Source organism: Doryrhamphus excisus, chromosome 2 (assembly GCF_030265055.1).
Source record: "Doryrhamphus excisus isolate RoL2022-K1 chromosome 2, RoL_Dexc_1.0, whole genome shotgun sequence".
NCBI lineage: Eukaryota > Metazoa > Chordata > Actinopteri > Syngnathiformes > Syngnathidae > Doryrhamphus > Doryrhamphus excisus.
The window spans coordinates 13,618,776-13,640,011 of NC_080467.1; the positions used below are offsets into that span (position 1 = coordinate 13,618,776).

At 43.2% G+C, this 21,236-nt stretch overlaps 1 long non-coding RNA gene across 1 annotated transcript; it reads left to right on the plus strand.

Annotated features, from left to right (window-relative positions):
* On the plus strand, nt 1–19,721 carry LOC131111664 (uncharacterized). Its single transcript, XR_009121314.1, has 5 exons — nt 1–435; nt 3,230–3,310; nt 4,170–4,253; nt 4,338–4,519; nt 18,331–19,721. It is a non-coding gene; the product is annotated as an uncharacterized LOC131111664 (long non-coding RNA).
* Nucleotides 19,722–21,236: the final 1,515 nt, after the last annotated feature.

Here is a 21,236-nt window from a genome sequence, read left to right on the forward strand (position 1 = left end):
TTTAACAAGAATTGCATTGTGGGAAGTTTAGTTTCTCTCTCTTCCCGCTCTCTTTGTTGTACCGCCCATTGTCTTCTGAGTCCCGATTGGCTGTAGACCATTGTCAATCAATCTCCTTCATGCCGCCTTGTTGTGTTTCCGGTGTCAGCTAGCTAGCTTGCGTACTTGCTAGTTTTCCTTCTTTGGATGTTTGCAAGTTTCTCCCAAACAAAACCCACAATGTTGACGAAATGTTCTGTCAAAAGGCAGAGGAGGATGCTAACCATCGCACAAAAGGTTGGACTTCTGGACATGCTGAAAGAATTTAGAAGTTACGAGGCTCTATGGCTCTATCACAGAATGAATGAATTTTCGGTTGGAGGAGTACTACAGCAATATGATTTAACAATGTTACAAAAACCATACAATACAGCGGAACGGCGCCAGGATGAAAAGGTACGGTCAGATGAGTTAAATAGCTGAGTCACTTAATAATTTCTTGTGTCCAACCTCATAGGTTGATGATTAAAAATCAAACAAAGTTTTGAACGTTTTTGAGAGTGTTAATACCTGTCTGAGAAATGTGTATGAAGTGTAAGGTGAGGGTGCAGCCTCAAAACATGATTATTAAATAAAATAACTTGGCTATTTGGCGGATTTCACTTATTGTGGGCTATTTTGGAATCCTATCCCGCTATAAACGAGGGAACACTGTATCCACTAATATGCTTACCTTCCAATGAGGCCTCCTGGGCCTCCTCAGCTTGGTGCTTTTGTGGTTAAACAAGCCAGATGTCATACGTTGTATTCCCTTGTTCTTGTGAAAACTACATCTAGATAGGTTTTGTAATATTGTTTGTCGCCTTTGAATAAACTTTGGCATTTCTCCGGTTTAGGAACATCCAGTAACGCATGTCTTTTGAGGGGGGGATGTGTGTAAAAGATGACTCCCCTCGACAAACAAACAAGATTGAGGATGGATACTTGGAGCAGTCAGGGATGCAAATGGTGCACCTTAACGCCATCAGGTAGTGGAGTTGACAGAAAATAATGAGAACCCGCTGAATCTTTTATAAGGTTAACACTCACATTTCCCAGTCAGCTGTCACACAAGAAAGAATTTAGCACATGCATGCGGACCAAATAAACCTTCATCGTCTCATTAATGCTGACGGGGGCCCTGGACCGGCAGCGCCTGCGCCGCCACCACCTTCGTTTTGTGTCGGTAATTTGCGGCAGAGACGGCGCCCCCTTCTCCTGGAGAGGGAGACGAAAGGAGGTGGAGAGGAGAGAGTGAGTGGAAGACGAAGAGGGGAGGGGAGGTGGGCCAGCGGGAAGGGGGTAGGGCTGGCGGAAAGATGGCGAGCGCAGCAGGAGTCTGATTCCCCTCTAATTGGAAGCATTGGGCATTGTCAACAGAGGATTTTCAGCTGCTCGCTGACAGGTAGAGCCGTCAGAATGATAGCCCACTTGTCAGCGCAAAAGACCAATAAAAACAAACCACTTTTGATTTAATTGGAGGCCTAACCATGCTGAGAGTGTGTGACTGTGTGTGTGGTAGGCAGTGTGTGTTGCCTGCGGGGGCCAAGGCCATAGGGAGGTGGGAGGAAGCCTTGAGGATGAGTGGGGGTATTTGTGAAGGAAATCATCACTCTTGCCATCAATGCATCGTGGACCTGCCTCTGTCTTTGCATTTCTTGTCCTCACCATCTTCTGGTACGGGTGTGGTCATGGGGGTTCCAGCTTCCAAAAGGGGGTCCATCCAGCCTCAGTTTGTTTGTTGTCCATCAAACTTACCTCTCTCTAAGATACTCACTATGTTTGAATTTGGTGAAAAGAGAAAAAAGGACAATGTTTACACCAGGAAGTAGACAAATTAAAGCTGTAATATTTTCAAAGTTTAAGGAACAAGATGAAATCCTACCTGTGTAATAAGTGGCAGAACATTTTGGAAGAAGCCAGATTTAATACGCGCATCCCGGGTGCGTAGAAACATATCAAACAGTCGTAATTTAATAGAAATATATTGTACAATCATTGTCTGTCTCACAGGTACTCTCTTCATCCAAAAAGGGTTCCTGGTTCAGCTTTTATAAGGTTGCCAGGTTTGCACAGATTCTCTCGGCAAATTGATTTTGATCAATTTTTGTGAGTGTATTCATATCTACTGTGCTTAAGTCTTAGACTATCACTGCCTTTAAAGGAAAAACTTTGCCTATCATCCTCAATCCTAATCTTTTTTCTGTGTGTTCTAAAGAGAGAAAATTAGTTAGCATGAAGGAGCTAACAGGACGTCGTGGGACCCACCTATTTTGATGATAGAGCCTCATAGAAAACCCTTTAACAACACACTCCTATATAGTAATCAAAACATTAACATCAATAGTGATGACGGATTATACTTTTGATCCTTTTTTTTAAAAAAATGCCAAGCGATACACCCACATTACGGTCAGGATAGGGAATATAGGGAAAATAGGGAACATTCCCAATGCTAACAGTGAATTATGTCTTATTGTTGCTTATCATTCCCGTTATATTAGGTAATACCAGTGTAAATGTTACTATAGGGGTGCTATTTAATGTCCATGTGGCTCTAATAAAGTTAGAAGGTCATAAACAGGTTTACTATACTCCATTTATTAATATTGAATCATGTCGCTATTTAGGCTGAAATCAATTAACCATCATAAACGAGGGACGACTGATCCAACTCAAAAATGTATAAGTTGCCTGTTTGTTTGTAAACTGCGTGAAGCAGGAAATAGCCTGCTAACGAACAAACAGCTTTTGTGGAGTTCTGCACTCTACTGAGTTTTGGTTTGTTCTTGAGAGGGAGCTTTTCCTTGCCTCTGTCAATCAAGCGCTTGCTCATGTGTGATTCTATTGGATTTCTTTGTACAAGGAGTGTGGTCCTTGACCTGTTCCATGTGTAAAGTGCCTTGAATTAGCTTCTGCTGAGAATTGGTGTAGCATAAATAAACGTGACTTGACTTGCATCCAGTATGGCAAACAATAACAATCCATACACTCCTGAGGGAGCCCTTTCCTACAGCTCCAACTTTTCAAACTTATGTATGTTTAGACTTGTGTTCAAAATGTTGTCCTGCATGATAGGGAAGTGCCATATGATGAGGTTGGTGTGTTTTTATGTTATCCCTGGCTATCCCTGTTTTTAAATCTCATAAATGGTCAGCTACGAATACGTCATACCATAACCACAAGATCTTTTCATGTTCTCATATCACAGCTTTTGGATGTCCATGAGTGACAACTTGCAGATCCTACAATAACATCCATAGAAATGGAGGTCTCACCTGCCTCAGTTAAGGTCAGTGTTCATCACTCCACCATAAGAAAGACACAGGACAAAAACAAGTTCTAAGACCAAAACCACAGCTGAACAAAAATAACGTTAAGGCTTGTCTCAATTTTGCCCGAATATCTTTGGGAAAATACTCTGTGATCTGATGAAACAAAAGTTGAACTTTTCAGAATGTGTGTGTCCCATTACATTTGCCGTAAAAGTAAGGCTGCATTTCAGAATAAGAACATCATACCAACAGTAAAATATGGTGGTGGTGGTGTGGAGGTCTGGGGCGGTTTTGCTACTTCCAGACCTGGAAAACTTGCTGAAATAAATGGAACCATGAATTCTACTGTGTACCATAAAAATCCTGAAGGACAATATCCGGCCATGTGTTTGTGAGGAGGATACAAGATTAATACATAGTACTCTGGAACTACTGTATTGATTATGAATCACACGCAATAATGATACATTGCACTATTGATATTATGTCCAACCTTTAGTGTCTCCTCTCTTGGAAAAAGGACATCTTTGCACCCTTGGGATGCAATGGCTTGATGTATCATCAGCTCCACATTGAAGATGTTAGATGCAATAATGTATAATATATATATATACACTGTTATTATTTCCAGCATTACGCTTTTAGTTTATATGATGAATGGGATATTTTGGAATTACTGGAAATACTGTACCTTGGCCTTCATGAGGTTTGTTTTTTACTGTGATCAAATACAGTGTTTCTCCACTTTATTGTGCATATGTTACATGAGTAAAATGTAAACGGGGGTTGGAAATCACTAATCTGTGCTCAGCTTCATATTTCACGTGATTGCTCTTTAAGAAGTTAATTACCAGTATCTCTTCCTTGTCTTCACAGACATAGGTGTGTTTACTTTCTAACTGCAGGATGACTGAAGTGTTTGTGCACACCTGACCATTCCGCACTGCTCACATGGCCTTTGTAAGCAGTGTTTTATTATTCTTGACAGAGTTCATTGAACACATCTGGTCAGGATAAGGTGGGATGAAAGGTCTGTGCCAACAGGCCCCGAGGTGAGCGCGGAGCCAGTGGAGAAGGGTGTGGCCACGCAGAGGACGAAGACATGCTACATCCATCATGATCAGGCCTCGTGAGGAATGCCAGCTTCTTCAAACTGGGGCCAACCTTGCTTTTGTGCACCTTTTGACCTGAGGACTGAGGAGTGCCATCAAGAATGAGGTGTGACGGTACGGTCATTTATATTTCTTGACTGATTTTGACTTTGAAGAAATGATATAGCAATTCACACAAGACTTTTAAATTAAAAAGTACGCCAAACATCTCACTGTTTGACTGAAGACAGGTCTAAATTCCAAACACTACATTTGAGTTTCATCATCAAATCATAGAGTACACATGCACACAGTTGGCTCTTGAACTAGCAAATGTTTAAACACTATATAGTATAGATTTCACAATCTGTTACATACTTACGGAAATAGTCATACTACTGTGGCACCACTGTGTTTTTTTGTTTTAATTTCACAGCAGTCATACCTGGAACTTTTGTAGTAGGACGGATACCCTTTGTAGGATTACTGCAGTAATACAGCATTTCACAGAAATTTGCACAGGGGTGACAAGAACCTGAAAGTATGAATGACATTGAATGACATTCTCATAATATATCTTATGTATATCTAATATATCATAATACAATAATCTCTTGTTTATCTCAGTTAGTATATATATATATATATATATATAAATATATATTTATAAATGGAATATTTTCATAGAGCATAGAAAACTTACATTAGAGACCTCTAGACATGAGCTAACACCCCATAGTTACTTTTACACTAGTGTTCCCCAATATAGTAGACATAGTAATGATATATAAACAATTTAAGAAAGTTGATATAAATATGTTCCCTGGTGGAGCTGAGTATGCGGCTGACAGGGAGTGACGTCGGGGGTTTAGAGTTGAGTTTCAGCTTAGCATGGATTGCGGCCAAAACAGTAGAACGCGTTCATATTAGCAGTCTTTGAAAAATAGTCCCTCCCATCAGTAATGGCAGTTATTGACCAACCAGTTATTTCATTGACACTAAGTACGATCTTAATATAATTTCCCTCCTGCTGGAGGTCATAGTTCAATGTTAACCTGTCATGAGGACCGCCTCTCTACTTGAGTAATGGTGTGTGAGTGGGCTCACGTTAGCTGATGGGGCTCCCTTGCAGCTGCCAATGGGAGATGCACACAAGCTGGTAGACACTGTGGATGTTGTTCTTCCTTCGTCAAGGGATGGAGTGGATGGTCTAGGTTCACTCTCTGAGGCAAGCTGGGCCCCTGGCCTTGTCTCTCCATGTGGGGGAGCGGGGGCACACACTTAACCATGAATCACATTCCAGGACACCCACACACACACAAGTAAGAAATTGCATTATTTATTATTGTCACATACAGTAATTCCCTCTGTGTTATACTACAATTATGTTGTTCTCTTTTTAATTCCCGCTTTCAAATAATAACTCTAAATTTCTACATTTTTTAGATGAAGTTGTAAAATTTGATCATATTTAGTATGACAGGTTGGACAGTTTCTGCCATATACTTCCTGTGGTTTTATTTTGGTACATCTGTTTCCTGTTTGGCACTGAATGCATTACCTTTACTCCTGTAGAGGGAGCTGTGCAGCACACCTGTTGATGATAAGTATGCTTCCATTCAACCGAGCTGGGACTACCGATAATTACAGCTTCATTTATTCACAAATGTTCCATTTCATGCATGTAATAATAATTCCTAATTACATTTATAAAGGAATCATTCTGTTTTCAATTCAATTATTTTTTTTGAGAATGTAACTAATCAGGAAAAAGCCCAAAGAAACAAAACAAAAGAACTAGTAACTAATTTCTTTTCAGGAAATTTGCTCAACACTGCAAATATTTAAACAGGCGGCCATTAGAGTGAACTACTATTATTATAGTCATTATTTAAGGCAATTAACTCAGAAAGTGGATTAAAGTTTCACATAAAATTAGGATATAATGTAGAAATTGTATTCATTTTTATTATGATTGGAACCTATTTTTTTTGGCCCTTTTGCATTGAGTTGTGGACTCCCATAGAGCAGATACACACGGTAACTAGCACAGAAACCAATTTCGCTGTGGTTGGTCACTGTAGGAGCTATTTATTAGTGTGTTCCTAGGTTTCTGATATCTGTTGATTTATTTTTTTGTTGTTGTTGTTTTGTTTGGATTACTTGATAATATTTTCTTGTTAGTTATTTATTTATTTGTTTATCTATCATATTTTGTTGGGGTTAATTAGTAGTTAATTTCTGGGTTTATTTCATTGGATAACACCCTGGGCACCTGCAATATATTTAGGTAGGCAGTGCTCACAGGACCAGCATGCACCGGGGTGGGCCTATGGTTTTTGTACCAGCGCAAGAGAGGCAACAGGAAAAGGCCCTTGTTCCTTTTTTGTTTGTTTGCTTGCTTGGTAATAAAAGGAAAGAAGAAGAAACGGAACAAGATTGTTTGGACAATGACTCTTTTGCCTGCGTAAAACAAAACCCATGGTGCATCAGTGGCCGTTTGATTATAAGTTACGTTTATTATTTTAGTGAAGGACAAATAGCCACTACAGTCACATTCCCAAATGATTAGGGCAACTTCCAGTGTTGATATCTCCCAAACCCAACTTTATAGGAGCTGATAAATGGTTAGGAGTTGATAATAAACTGTGATTTATCTTTTTAAAATGTCCGCTTGGGAAGTAGAGACTGGACAGTCTGACATTTTTGAAGAAAAGAGGTTACTTCAAGACGTATTTCAATGATATAGCTTTAGCATTTTAGTGTTAGGTTTTCTACAGCATCGGTAATGTCTAATGCAGGGGTGGGCAAACTTTTTGACTCGCGGGCCGCATTGATTTAACAAAACGGGGGGGGGGGGGGGGGGGGGGCAGACTATATATTTTACATGTAACAGTCCACCTGGTATTATTGTATCTGTAAAAGTGTCATGCAATCTGCTATTATTATTTATTATTTTATATTTATATTTAAATATTTTATATTTAAATATTTTTATTTAAATATTTTATATTTAAATATTTTAAAAATTATTATTATTATTATCATCATTATGCTTGTGTCCCTTTTTTCAGGAGCACTTTGTAAACAACAGACCACATCAAATAACAAAATTGATAAAACCATCAAAAGGTTGGCTCAAGCCACGATGCCAGTTCGTATGTTGAGTTTAAATGAAATACTTTGGAAAGAACGGACGGGCCGTATTCAAACACTTGGCGGGCCGGATGTGGCCCCCGGGCCGTAGTTTGCCCACCCCTGGTCTAATGTGTTTTGCGGGACTACCAGTGTTTAAAAAACTCAGGTAGAGCCACTGATGGTGGTGGGAAATGGCTATTGGCAACCTTGCTCCGTGTATGCACGCTCTATAACGCTAAATAGACAAGCGCTTTTGCTCCATGACACAAAACAAACACAGTTGGGTCACTAATAAATTGTTACTTAATGCTTGCTCTTCTGACTCTTCCACACGACCAAGTAACATTGGAAAGGCGTTGGACTTCAGCAAGTTTGTTGAGTAGTCCAACTGCATACATAAACAAATGTATCGTTCTCTTAAACCCGCAGAAACACTTCCTGGGAGACATTGATAACTACGTAAACAGAGAAGCAGAGCTTGGAGGAGGGCAGAGAGCGTATCTGGCCTACAGCTCATGCCCATATAAGGATGTCTGGCAATCTGTGACATCACAAAGTGTTAGAACCCCCTCTGAAAGTGAGCGTTCAGAGCCATCCCAAACGTATCTCAGGGCTCACTTCCAAATGTGGTATATTGACATTTATTTATCATGGACTGTCCTGATCAAATAGAAGCAATTCCTGCATTTCATACACTCACACAGGCAACAGCAGGGGAGTCCCAGCATTGTGGCCTTTAACTCCCTGTGTCCTAAGGCCAATATGCAGGTAATATGTGGGGTCGCAACATCTTAATTATCACACCTCCTGTCAGTGGATGTTGCACCTCCACCCCCCTGCACACACCCCTCCCGCCGTGACTTTTATTGCTTCATTATTATGCTACACATGCTCCAGCGCACACCCACTCACCACAAGCCTCCAAACCTTAACAACTTTTGGCAGGTTGTTTCCTGATGAGGGACTACTTAACGCCCATCTAGGTATAACTGGTGAGTGTAGGGATATGTAAATGTAAAACCGATGTCCTGCCTGATAGAAAGACACTCACCAGTCTGATAATTTGCTTATGTTACTTTTTGTCATCCTCCAGTTATACCTTCAAGGGATCATGTGCGTTCTTACCTGTATGCGAGCATCTTAGATTGCTGATGTCATAAGCATCCATCATACAGCTTAGCAGGTATGTCCAAAGTGCACCTGTGTGTGTCTGTGTTGGTGTCTGTGTGTGTGTGTGTGTGTGTGTGTGTGTGTGTGTGTGTGTGTGTGTGTAGCGCAGAGAATAAGACCCCAGAAAATGCTCATTAGAGTTGACCTTGGCACTTGGAGCGGGCGTTTGATGGATCGGGTACAGGGCCAAACAAGCCCCTGGGGAGCCATGATCTTATCTCTTATTGTACACACATACACACACACCTCCCTCCCCACCGCTGACCCTGCACCCCCCCCCCCCCCCCCCCCCCCCATCATCCACCCTGCACTTGCTCACACTCCTGTGCTCTACATGCATCACAGGCAGAATAAATCTGTGTCTGGCAGACAAGGAAAAACTGAGGGGAGGTGGCGGTGAAGGGGGCGGGGGGGAGGGCCTAAGGGAGTCAGCATAGAGAAGGTAGTGCTTTAAGGGGGGTGGGGGGTGACAGGAGAAGAGAAAAAACACACAGAGGGCCAAGAAAAACCAACAGCTCACTGAGGTGTTATGATCCACATAAATTGAGTTGTTGTTTTTTTTTACCTCTGCCAATAAAGCACATGGGAGGTGTTGTTATGATTGCAATTTGTTGTTTTAGTTAGCGGTATCATGCAAAAAGTGCTAAACTTGGTGCACCAACGGTGAACAAGAACCCAATTTGCTCCAAATCAGGATAAAAATGTCAAATTTCTGTTTGGGGAAGAATAACATAGGACGTTAAGCATATAGACGTATAATATTTGCCTTCTGGGAAAGGGAGACTTAAACTGAAACAATGATAAAATATGTTACATCTGTTAAATCTTGATGATGTCTCAAGTCTTTAATCTCAAGTCAAGGCTCAAGTAATGATGTACACGTCCAAGTCCAAGTCAAGATTAAATGTTTTATGCGGTTTCATGCTTCCGTAATTAGGGTCTCTATCCACAGTACAGTAATCTTTCGCCACTTTGCACATTGAATTTTGTGGCTTCACTCTATCACATAAAAAATGGCCTTTTGTTAGTCCGACAAAATGCAAATTTATTTTTTTAGCTGTAATTTGCAGTATTCTACAAAGGTCAGTAGGTGTCAGTAATGTTACTCTTCTGTCGCAGGAACAACAGGCTTTTATTGCAGTTTTGAATTATCTAGCACAATAATCTCTAACGCAAGATACTGTTGCGGCCATAACCCACACCAAGCTAAAACTCAACTCTGAACCCCCGACATCACTTCCTGTCCATCCACTGACTCAACTCTAACATCGGAACACAGTTACAGCAGTACACACATGCTTATTTACTCTGATTATGTCTACGATATTAGGTATTACTAGGTGACTATGGGGAATTATTTCATGTCCAGGGGCTCTAATCATGTTAAAAACGTTTTTTCCTACAAAAATATTCAATTTTAAGTTAGGAATCCTACTATAATAGTTGCATCTGGAACCAATTAAACATGATAAACAAAGGATTAGTGTAAGCTAAATGCCTCTATCTGTAACACCACACCTTGTAATATTACCTTTTTTATAGTATTGATGGTTTGTATAATTGTGGCAAGATAGTGGTTTCATTAAGACTTGGATTAAGTCCCCACTGATGACCAAGGTAGCAATTGCTGATATTAAGTGTACGTGTGTGTCTCATTGAGTGTTAATAGGAAACAAAGTAGGGGTAGAATAAGGATGAGGATGAGTGTTAGATGAAAATTAAGACTCTCAGTTGCCTCTGTAGTGCTTTCAGAGCGTCTTTCTTCTTCTTTTTTTTAATCTGCCCTTCTTGTCAGTGTAGCACACATATAAGGAGACGAACACACTAATGCCACCGGCACCCTCACGTCTCCCCCTCACCTCAACCAAAGGCGGCACACACACACACACAAAGAGACATGAGGCAACAGGGTGGCAAAGTTTCTCCCCTAGCAGCCAGCCTCCTTCCATTCACAGGTGTGCCATCACAGGCTTGTGCGGTCTTTGTGTTCTCTTCTGCTGCAGCACTAAGGGGGAAAAAAGTGACACTCTGAAGTCTTAATTGAGCTTTACCTGCTGTTCCACCGCCACCCTTCTTTGTGTTGTTGTGTGCTAAAGTGAGCTTAAACTTTATAATCAAGCCTACAGGGTCTAGAGTGTGTGGCAACACACAGCAACGCGTGTGTGATGTCACTACAAACATGGTTGTTTGCAGATGTAGCAGCAGCTAGCTCGCCAGCGACTGAACAACAAAACTGTGTCACATTCGCACGTCAGTCAACAGAAACAAACAAAACCTCCCTGAAAAATAATTTGAGTAGAATGCTAGTAATATTTGGGCATGTTTGAATGGTTTTCTGTGTTTTGTTCCTTTGCAATCTGTCCCCCCCAAAACACACACACACCTAACTTTTCTGACAGTCAGTGTGTCTATATGTACAAACCTAGGGAGGGATTGGGAGACTGATGTCTCAGCTTCTCCACGATCCCACCAGGAACGCCTTTTGACAGTTGCAGGAGCAGCAGGATACGGCGCAAAGATGTTGCTGTAATTGCACCTGGTTGCGTCATGAAAAAGTAATAATTTGCTGTCAAGGACGTCAAGGTGTCAGCGTTCGGCAGGAGTTGATAAGGTATTGACTGCCTCCAGAGTGCTCACTCACTCGCTCTCACTCATACTCCTTTATAAAGTTGAGTCCCAGAGAAAGAAGGGAGAGAGCAGACATTGGGGTATAAGAAAGAAGAGGGGTGATTAAAAAGGGAGAAAAACTGAAAAAATGGGCTTTTTCTGCATGCTAGGAGCTCGGTGACATTAATTGCCCTCACTTTTTTCCACTTGGCAAACCTTGTTCATTCATAATACATGCACACATTGTGTTCAATTATGCATAAGTCATCAACAGGCTGCATAGTCTGCCTTGAATGATACACAATTACTTCCCCTATTCACTTTGATTACTGACGCACAGGTTAGAACTTGCCGCTGATTTCTTGTTTGGGGTTGCTCAACCCTGCTGATGTCAGCTCTTGAGGGTGAATGCAAAGCCTCATGGGAGAAGTTGACACACTCAGGTGACGATGCACATGCATATTTTGGGGCCTCGAAGTCATAGAGTGGAGCATGTGATCATGAATATGCAAAAAAGGTTGAGCCGCTCATTTAGAAACACTAAACAGGTATCAATATATCTTATTTATTCCGTATTTTTGTAATAAATTCTGATATTTTATTATCAAATAGCCAAACTTGGGAAATGGTTAAGTTTCTACGCTGCAACTACTGTAAATGCTTTCTGGTTAGCATCGAACACACACCGCCCGTAAGGAAGAAGTCAGGCTATAGTAAAAACTGATCCCAGGTTCTTGGTCACGGTACCTCAATGAATGTTCATTCATGCATTTTCTACCGCTTATCCTCACGAGGGTCGAGGGTATGCGGTAGTCTATGCCAGCTGTCCGGGGTACACCCTGGACTGGTCGCCAGCCAATCACAGGGCACATATAGACAAACAACCATTCACACTCACATTCATACCTATGGACAATTTGGAGTCGCCATTTAACCTAGCATGTTTTTGGAATGTGGGAGGAAACCGGAGTACCCGGAGAAAACCCACGCATGCACCGGGAGTACATGCAAACTCCACACAGAGATAGCTGAAGGTGGAACGTTAATGAATGTATTGTACTTTATGTAAACATCTGACCGCAACTGTAAAAAAAATGATGAATGTAGGACACACAACAAGGCTCAATGCGACAGTTAGCAGCATAGCGTAACATTCACTGTGTGACTACTGACCATGGACCATAGGGCTAGTTCAGCAGCTCTCGTTTACAGATGCCAGCACACAGGTCGCTACAGGGTCCAGTCCGGCAGCTTTAATACTACACAATCTCTCTCATGGGGGGCCTCTGTTGTGTTTGGGAACACCCAAGGGCTCAAGCGTCGATGTGGTCCCAGCATTTCTTTGTCCGAGAATGATAAAAATGGATAATGGCACCTTCGATAGCTGTTATGTGCAACACAACCACCTGCTTGAATCGATGTTTCTTGTCCCCCAAAATAATTGCTTCAAAGCTGGGGCGACGTAAGCTAAGCACTCTTACTTAGCGTAAAGTGAAAACCACCAACACAGCAACGTGGTGGTAATCTGTGCTCATTGTTGCTTAATGAACCGTCAATGGAGCAGCTTGGCCAAGCTTATAGACTTCTCATTGTTGCCCACAGGCTCCAGGGGTTGATAGATTCAGCGTTAAGGGTCAGGATTTGTGCAGCTAGAGGCGCAATCCTTTGGATGTTTCCCAGAGATCTAAAAGCCAGTTAATCAGCTCTCGCTTCATGATCTCCCTGGCTGTTCATCTTCCCATGGATGGGTTCTATCAGTCCTTTTCACCGCCAGCCTCCTTGGGCTTTTCTGGGCCTTTCTTCCGCCATGTTTGTGTTTAGGATTTGCCCAAGTGGCCCCCCTGATCAGTTGACCTGACCCTGGCTTGGCAGAGAAAAGGTTTGTTTCTTAGCTGCAGCCTCTCTTACATTTTAATGACAGCTGATGCCACACACAGAATACACATTCTGAGCGTTTCACCATGCACACATTTAGCAACGTGGTAGACATCAAGATGGATCTGGAGACTAGTAATGCTGGAAGTATATATATATATATGCTCCAGTTGGGGTGGGTGATGCTGCACATTTTGGTATCAATTTGGTACCAAGTAGATGCAGTAGATCCTCTGCTTTCCTCGGGGGTTACACTCTGAGACCACCAATGAATGGCAAAAGTCCACAAGTCATTGAGATACCCATAAAATGTCCAATGTGCCCTGCGATTGACTGGTGAGCAGTCCAGGGTGTACTCGGCATCGGCGCTAATGAATGATGATCAATGAACACATGGTATCGGAGTCACAGTATTGTGTTCAGTGTTTTGTGTTTGGACTTGGTGTTGTTGCCGTTTTCTGTTCATTCATTGTCGACTTTTTTGCTTCGCCCTTAGTTTTGGTAAACATTTTTACAAGTATTGTGCTATGCCTGATGTTTGAACCTTTTTAATATTTTTGCAAACTCCACCCAGATCTCCAGCCAACATGCTAACCACATGCAGCTGTGTTATTATATAGTGCACTAATTTGCCTTGTCATCTGTCACATGGATGTTTTAATGGGAATTGTATGCTAAGCTTACACTGAATTGCTTTTAGCATCTTTTAATGTGCAAAACGTATGGGGCCCTCGTATTTTTTCATTTTTCTGTATGAGACCATCGACCGAAGAAGCGTTTTGGACACCCCTGCTTTAGCTATTAACGGGGGGACAGAAGTTTTTTGGAAAAAAGTTCAGTCAAATTTAGAATGATGACTGTTCCACTGGGGCTGCAAGGAGGTCTAGTTGTTAGCACGCAGGCCTCATAGCTAAGAGACCTGAGTTCAAATCCAGAGTTTGCATGTTCTCCCCGTGCATGCGTGGGTTTTCTCCGGTTTCCTCCCACATTCCAAAAACATGCTAGGTTAATTGGACACTCCAAATTGTCCATAGGTATGAATGTGAGTGTGAATGGTTGTTTGTCTATATGTGCCCTGTGATTGGCTGGCGACCAGCCCAGGGTGATAAGCGGTAGAAAATGAATTAAATGAATGAATGACTGTTCCGCTGTACCCTGTGACACCATGGACGTCAGAGTTCAACGTCTGGATGAGGTCAGGGTACTTTTTTTGCTCATATTTGAAGCTTTTAGAGGTCAAGCATTTCCAATTTCCCAGTTTTCCTAAATGCGGCATCTGTCATGTAATTACACCTGCTGTCTTTATGCTTCTTTGCTTGCATTAGGAACACCTCTCCGCTCTATATGAAGTTTCCCCCACCCCCTCCTTCCCCTTTCCCACTCCATCCTTTTCGATTGAATTTATCATCTGAAGCCCCCCTCTCCCACCCCCTCAGTGGCATTTAGCTATTCTCATTTGCATGTACATGCGCTTGCTGTGAGGCCCATGGGCCGGCCAGATTGATCAACAATGCTTTATTACATGTCAGTCAAAGGCCTAGCACCACATGCATGGTGTGTATTTGTGCGTAATGTGTTTGTAATTGATGGCCAACATACATCGACACATATGCATGCATGCACACTTGAGACCTGGATAAAAAAGGTACTTAAAGCGTGTACATCATACTCGGACCGTGCACCCCACGGGACTCATGGATGTTCCTGCTTGATGAAGCCTGCGTTTTGCGGAGGTATTTTAGCGTAGCCTAAGCCTTCATCTCCTCATATTACCTAGCGAGTTGACAGATATTGATATGCAAAGCAGGAAGATGCAGAACAAAATGCAGATAATTAAGTGAAGATGTTGTGGGTAGAATGGCGCTTTAGAGTGTGCACGAGGGACCCAGCACATGGTAAGCCATATGCCGCTGTGCAGTCACTGCTATCTGTAGGGGTAGAGGAAATCGGGAGTGGGGGGCGAGGGGGGGGGGGGGCACTGAGACTTGAACTGTATCCTTATTGCACCTTTATAGAGCCGTCACAGGTGAGTCACGCGCCTCTCGCTCTCGTTGTCTTGAAACGGCACCTCATGTGATGTCATGGCAGAGGTCAAAGGTTAAAGCTGCACCACTAATCACGGGTAGGATTTTATAAACGTCAGGTGCTGCGTTACGTCTCACAAAGGCTCCTCCTTTCCCTTTTCCGTCTCCTGATCTCTCCCTCCATCCCCAAGAGGGGCTTGCGGGAAGCGGGGAGGATTTTGCTGCTGCCGGGGGCGACAGGCTCTCTGTGCCATCCACTTACACAAACGGCAGGATCAGCGCTCCACACAAGAATAATTAGAAGATAATGGGTAGTAATGCTGCCCGATCTGTCCCGATTATCTCCTGGCAGCGACCGGCACAGCGCCATCTGGTGCCAGATCTTGGGGCAGCGGCTGCTCTGCCACATGAAAAGGAGGTGGGCTTAGGCTTAATCTCACACCCCATTCTGTTATTGACTGTCTGCATGGTGCTGTATGGAAAAGTGAGCGTGTGTGAGCATGTGTGTGCGTGGCCCTCTGAGATAGTTGACTTATATGGCGGGGAAATAGTGAAATTGCGTTTATATTACATGTATAGTTGACAGCTGGTGCTGCCGAGTGTCTTGGTGAGCGACAATCAAGCAGAGTGTTTTTGAGATTCTCCAAGAGCTGTTATATGGACAAGTGTCTGTCATGCCGGGCTCTAGCTCAGCTTAACTCCCACCCTGCGTCTTCTTAAACAGGCTCTCTCTCTCCCACAGCTCCCGGCCAATTCATGATGACAGTCCATTGTATGGCCGCCGTGGCCTGAGCTTTAGTGCCTTCTCGGGCTCTTTGTGCTTCGTGTTTACAGACGCTTTATGTTCCCAGCAGGATTCAAAAGCCTCTCAAACCGCTCGACACCTTTGCTGAAACGGAGACGCATATCTCATAATACCACAGCTTTTTCCCCCTTTAGAGAGAGACTTATCAAATTCTCACATTCGCTATTTCGAGCAGTTGGTGCCATAAAGGGGAGGCGTTGACATGGCATCACGAGCTGTTTTGCATCAAGTATGAAGTAAAGATGATTACTTTACACTTTGCTTTACCCTGAATCATCTGACCAGCAAGCAATAACACAATTATTTGACCAATAACTACAATTACACGGTACCAGACCCCCCGACCTCTTTGATGGCCACGTCTGGCCCATGTTCAGATCAATAGTTATATTTTTCCTGATTGGGTTGACAACTGCATTTGTTGCAATACAAGAACTGTAGTGAAAAGTGCTTATTGGTACTCAAATTTTAACCCGGGCACTGTTCTAAGATATTAATTTAACAGTATATTTATTTTCATTTAATCACACCAATAAGCCTGTTATGTAACCTGATCAGGTTTTCTTTTAGTCGAGGTCTGAAGAGGTAGTGCGCAAATATACGAGCCCAAGGCCTGGTCTGCTACCCGAAACAACTGCTTCGAAGCAAAATAGCCAGCTACCAGTGGGTTTTGAACATAGGTTTTGAATACTTTTTTGTTCATCCTGTCAAGCTAGATGTCTCCACCAGATTTCAAGTCAATCCGTGAAACTGGTTTGTGATTTGTAATTTCTAATTTGATATACAGTAAGAAAAAAACACATTAAAGTTGTTAAATGTTCAGGACTTGACGTGTGTTTTGTTATGTAAAAAAATCACAGAAAGTATTGGTATTTGTCTGCAAAAAAATGATTACTTAGTATCAAAACATATGGTATTGCCCATCACTACCAATCAGAACAAAAAACCCAAAGCCTAAATTAAAGCATTCATTCTGCCGCATCCAGAAAAAAACGGTCTCATTTGCTCAATTATATAACTGGTGAGAGGCAACAACGGGGCCGTACCGGCTACTAGTGCTAGTTGGTCGGTGCAGTCTACACTGCAGTGGTTGCTCAATTTCTGGCAACACAAGCCATGCCTGTGGTTTCAACACATCAAAGCCAAGTTCCGACTTTGAGGAAAAACACAAGAAGTGACAAAGTACAGCAGTTTTTTTTTTAAATTGGTCTTCATTAGAGGGAAAAACACGATCCCGGTATTCACCAATATTCAATTTGGGAGTCGGGCCAATAATATCAGCGGGCCGATTTTGTCAGTTTGAAAATTTCTAACCACGCCGTGGCCCAATTTTGGGTGGCAACTAGGGTTGTCACTAGATCGAAATGTGATCCGATTTCTTGTTCAGAAGAAAACCATCTAGCTTAGAGTTAGACAGCACATACGTATGTACATGCCAACTCTTTCATGGGAAAAGTACCATAGGGTCGCGGGCGAGCACTTAGCAGGGTGTGGTGAGTTTGCTAAGCTCGCAATGTGATCACCCATCAAGGTGATAACCCAACACGCTGCACTTGCAAGAATGGGCAGAATATGGGAATCTGTACGTGGTGAGCCCCACTTCAGTATGGATTTGGGAGCATGCAGATACTATGTAGCACTTTTAGTGCTAGAAACAAAATGTTTGTTGTGGATACCAGCATTTACTTCTGGTAAAACAAGCATATTCACTTTGTTTGGCTTGAAATAAGCTATGAAAATAAATGTTCGTAACTCTCACAAGTATCCGTATCTGCCGATTTCACTCAAGGATTATCGAGATCGGCGGCATGAAAACCCGATGCCTAATTGTAAGTAACATATAAGTTGAAGCAAATACGATATTGTGACATGACGGAAGTAATAGCAGTTTAACCTTGAACAAAATACACACTCTGCTCCCTCCAAAAAGTTCCGTAACTGTTTATTCTGTCCAGGGAAAGCCCAATCTCCTGCAGTGTCACATGAATATTGTGCTATGTGCACCGGCAGTAACACCCACTGCCAGCTGTGTCACCGACCTTTCCTCCCACCTCAGTCTTTACCCCCACCCACTGTCCTTTTAATTTCCATGCACAACCTTTGCTGACTGTGGCAACGCTAACTCTCCTAATCCCGAGGTAGGGAGGATAATTTATGAAGCATTTACATGAAGAAGCCCAGCTAATTGGAAGCATGTGTCTTGATAAGCCTCACCAACGCAGACACGCTGCAGATGAGCAGGCTGAGATCCTCGGTGCCTCTAGTTTAACGTCATAATTATCATTTTCATCTCACAAAAAAACAGATAATTTTTCTTTTTTCTCCAGGCTGCAAGCTGTCAGGCTGCAGAGGCAAGCAATATCGCATCGCCATATGTCAAGGAGGCCAAGCCATCGGTGCAGAGAGTCTGGAAATCTGTCTTTTGTTTGCCTGGACACGTACAGACGCAGCCTTTTTCTCAACCTAACTTGCCCATCAGCAGAGAAATGAGATGTCGAAGAGGCACTCTCAAGTCTTGACCCCGTGTTTGCTGTGTCCAGTGGGAGGTCAAAGGTTAGATAGGCAGGTCTTTGCCAACCTGGTAAGTGGGCACTCATCTTTTGGATGTCACATGACAGTGAAAATCCTTCTTTTTTTCGCTTCACCTCAAGAACCTAATTCTCTTTTTCACCGCGCTCCCATCCTCATTTACATCAGGTCGTTTGTTATGACTTTATGATTATATATGAGCCTTTGTCTGGCTGTGCATGTACCTGCACCACTCCCAGCTGGTCCCCATTAATAACAGGGCCCCGCTGTAGACAGCGCAAAAGATACGGAGGAGCTTGTTAGCGTCATTGGCGAGTACAGGGGCTCAGCATGTGAGAGTGCAAGGGCCGACAGGACAGCAGGGAGATGTACAATACGCACACACACACACATACACTTCCACACACCTGGAGTATCCCCGGACAACAAATTCGAAGTACATGACACGATGTCCTGCATTTGTCCTGGCAATTGCACAAAACCATGATGGCACATTTGTGAAAAAGCACACGTGTAAAATGTGTCATTCTTATGATAGCATAATGAGGCTAGACTGGACGGAGCACGCCGATGTACAGACTGGCTCCATTGTGGGTCCCAAATGGTGGCAGAAGCCTGTAAAATCTGCGTCCCCTGATCTCCGCTCCAGGAGTCGGCTGGGAATAAAGGCGTGGAAATAGGATTTATTTTGCACGCCTCATCAAAAGGGAATTAGCAGGGTTTGGGGAGGGAAATGCGGGCTCTGTTTTGAGCTACTATGAATGGCAGGATCATCCCTGTAATCCCTGGCCTCCCTCCTCTCTGCCTGCACCCCAGAAAATGAAGACAATTGCCCACATTAGCTCTAAAGATGCCTTTTGTAGCCTCATCTTCACCCTCAAAACCAAAGATCCTACAAGGAAAAATACGATAGGTAAGGGTTGAACCACCTGCTCCCGTTCTTCTTTTTCTTATCTTTTAATTCCTCCTCTTCCTTCAAAACATGGCCGCGGAGCTGTCAGACTCGCTGATACGAAGGCTGACAGCAGAGAGCTGGCGCGCCAACACGCCACAAACAACAAGCGAGCATGTAAACTAAAGCAAACAAAGCCCCTCTTCGTTACTCTAAAGGCAGGATCCCTCCCACCTGCCATCCTGACGCTGATGAAACATACAGTAACACAGAGCAGCCATTAAATGGGGGAACAAGTAAAACAGAGTTGTACAATATGAGTGCAGAGGGTGGTTGGGGGGGACGGGGGGGGGGGGGTGGCGTTTGCGGCACATCCTGCTCTCAGTCACACACATGAAGCGTGTTCATTATCATCCCTGTGCATGTTTGTGGTTTCTGACTTCTCGGCTGAAGATTTTGGCAGCTGGATGCATTTTGGAGGATTTGTTACCTGGGGGAAGGTGTCACACCAGCGGGGGCTCCACTGGCAAATCTCTGCCAATGAGGCATTAAGGTCAAGTTGCAGACAAATAGACATCCTGCTCTGTATGTATCTAATCACATTTGAAGGGTGTATCAATAATTGACAGGAAGAACAATTTCCTATACAATCATATCTGTGAATTTATTCCAGCCGAGCTGCAAATGCATGCGATTTATGAGTCATTTTTCTAAATACCCTTCCACCAAGGCTTAAATGAGGCTAAAGTCCGCATATTTAAACAAATGAAGTTTTAATTGCATTACAATATGCAACAACATGAAGAAATACTTTCTCCTCCCTTGGGTTCCCCTCTGCTCCTCCCTCCGCATCTTCCTCTCAGGAGCAGCACTGATATAATGGCCCAGAATAAGCAATGCTGTGCTAATATATTTATATTTCTCAGCAGCTGGGTGATTCCTGCTCACTTTATGTGTCCTCGAGGCCGCGTCGGGCCTCGGCAGAGCCATAGCTCCTTTATGTAACACCCAAGAGAATGTGCCCCCCGTGCAGGTACATGTATGGGAGAAACAAACACCATCAGTAACCTGTCTACTGTACCAGGCTACTGGGCCCACTTTCACCCCTCCTCCAATACGTCCCCTCTTTTCTCTTCTCCCTCTCTCGCTGCACCCGTAACCTAATCATCGACGGTCCCCATTCCTGTGATTTATAGCTCCTTGTGTTGCTGAAAACCAATAGATCAGGTTTGGGGGGAGCGAGAGAAAAACCCATCTATGATGAAGTACTCCGTGCTGCACAGGGAAAGCAATAGCATCATCAGGTGCTCACAGTCGGCATCCCGCAATCATTCTGTGCACATTTCTCTTTTTTTTTTTCTTTACTTAGGATCTCTGCAAAGTCCTCCTATTATCCTTTATGACTCCTCCTTGGTTAAAGCAATTTGACATATCTGATGAAGTATCATGCTCATGGATACTTCATCAGGGGTCAGGGAGTGAACCTGAGCCGTGCCATGACTTGTTCTTCTGGCCTCAGTGTCGTCCCATAAACAAGGACATAGTCTACAAGACTTGGTATTTCATTAGTAATGACCGTTGTTGGTCTTCTTCCTCCACTTCCGACTTGTTTGTGTATGTGGATTCTGTCTGTAAGGCCATTTAGATGGATAGATGAATCCACACTGATATGGGAGGAAATGTTTGGTTTTTGGCGGCACGGTGAACGAGTGGTTTGCACGCAGACCTCACAGCTAGGAGACCAGGGTTCAATTCCACCCTCGGCCACCTCTGTGTGGAGTTTGCATGTTCTCCCCGTGCGTTTTTTCCGGG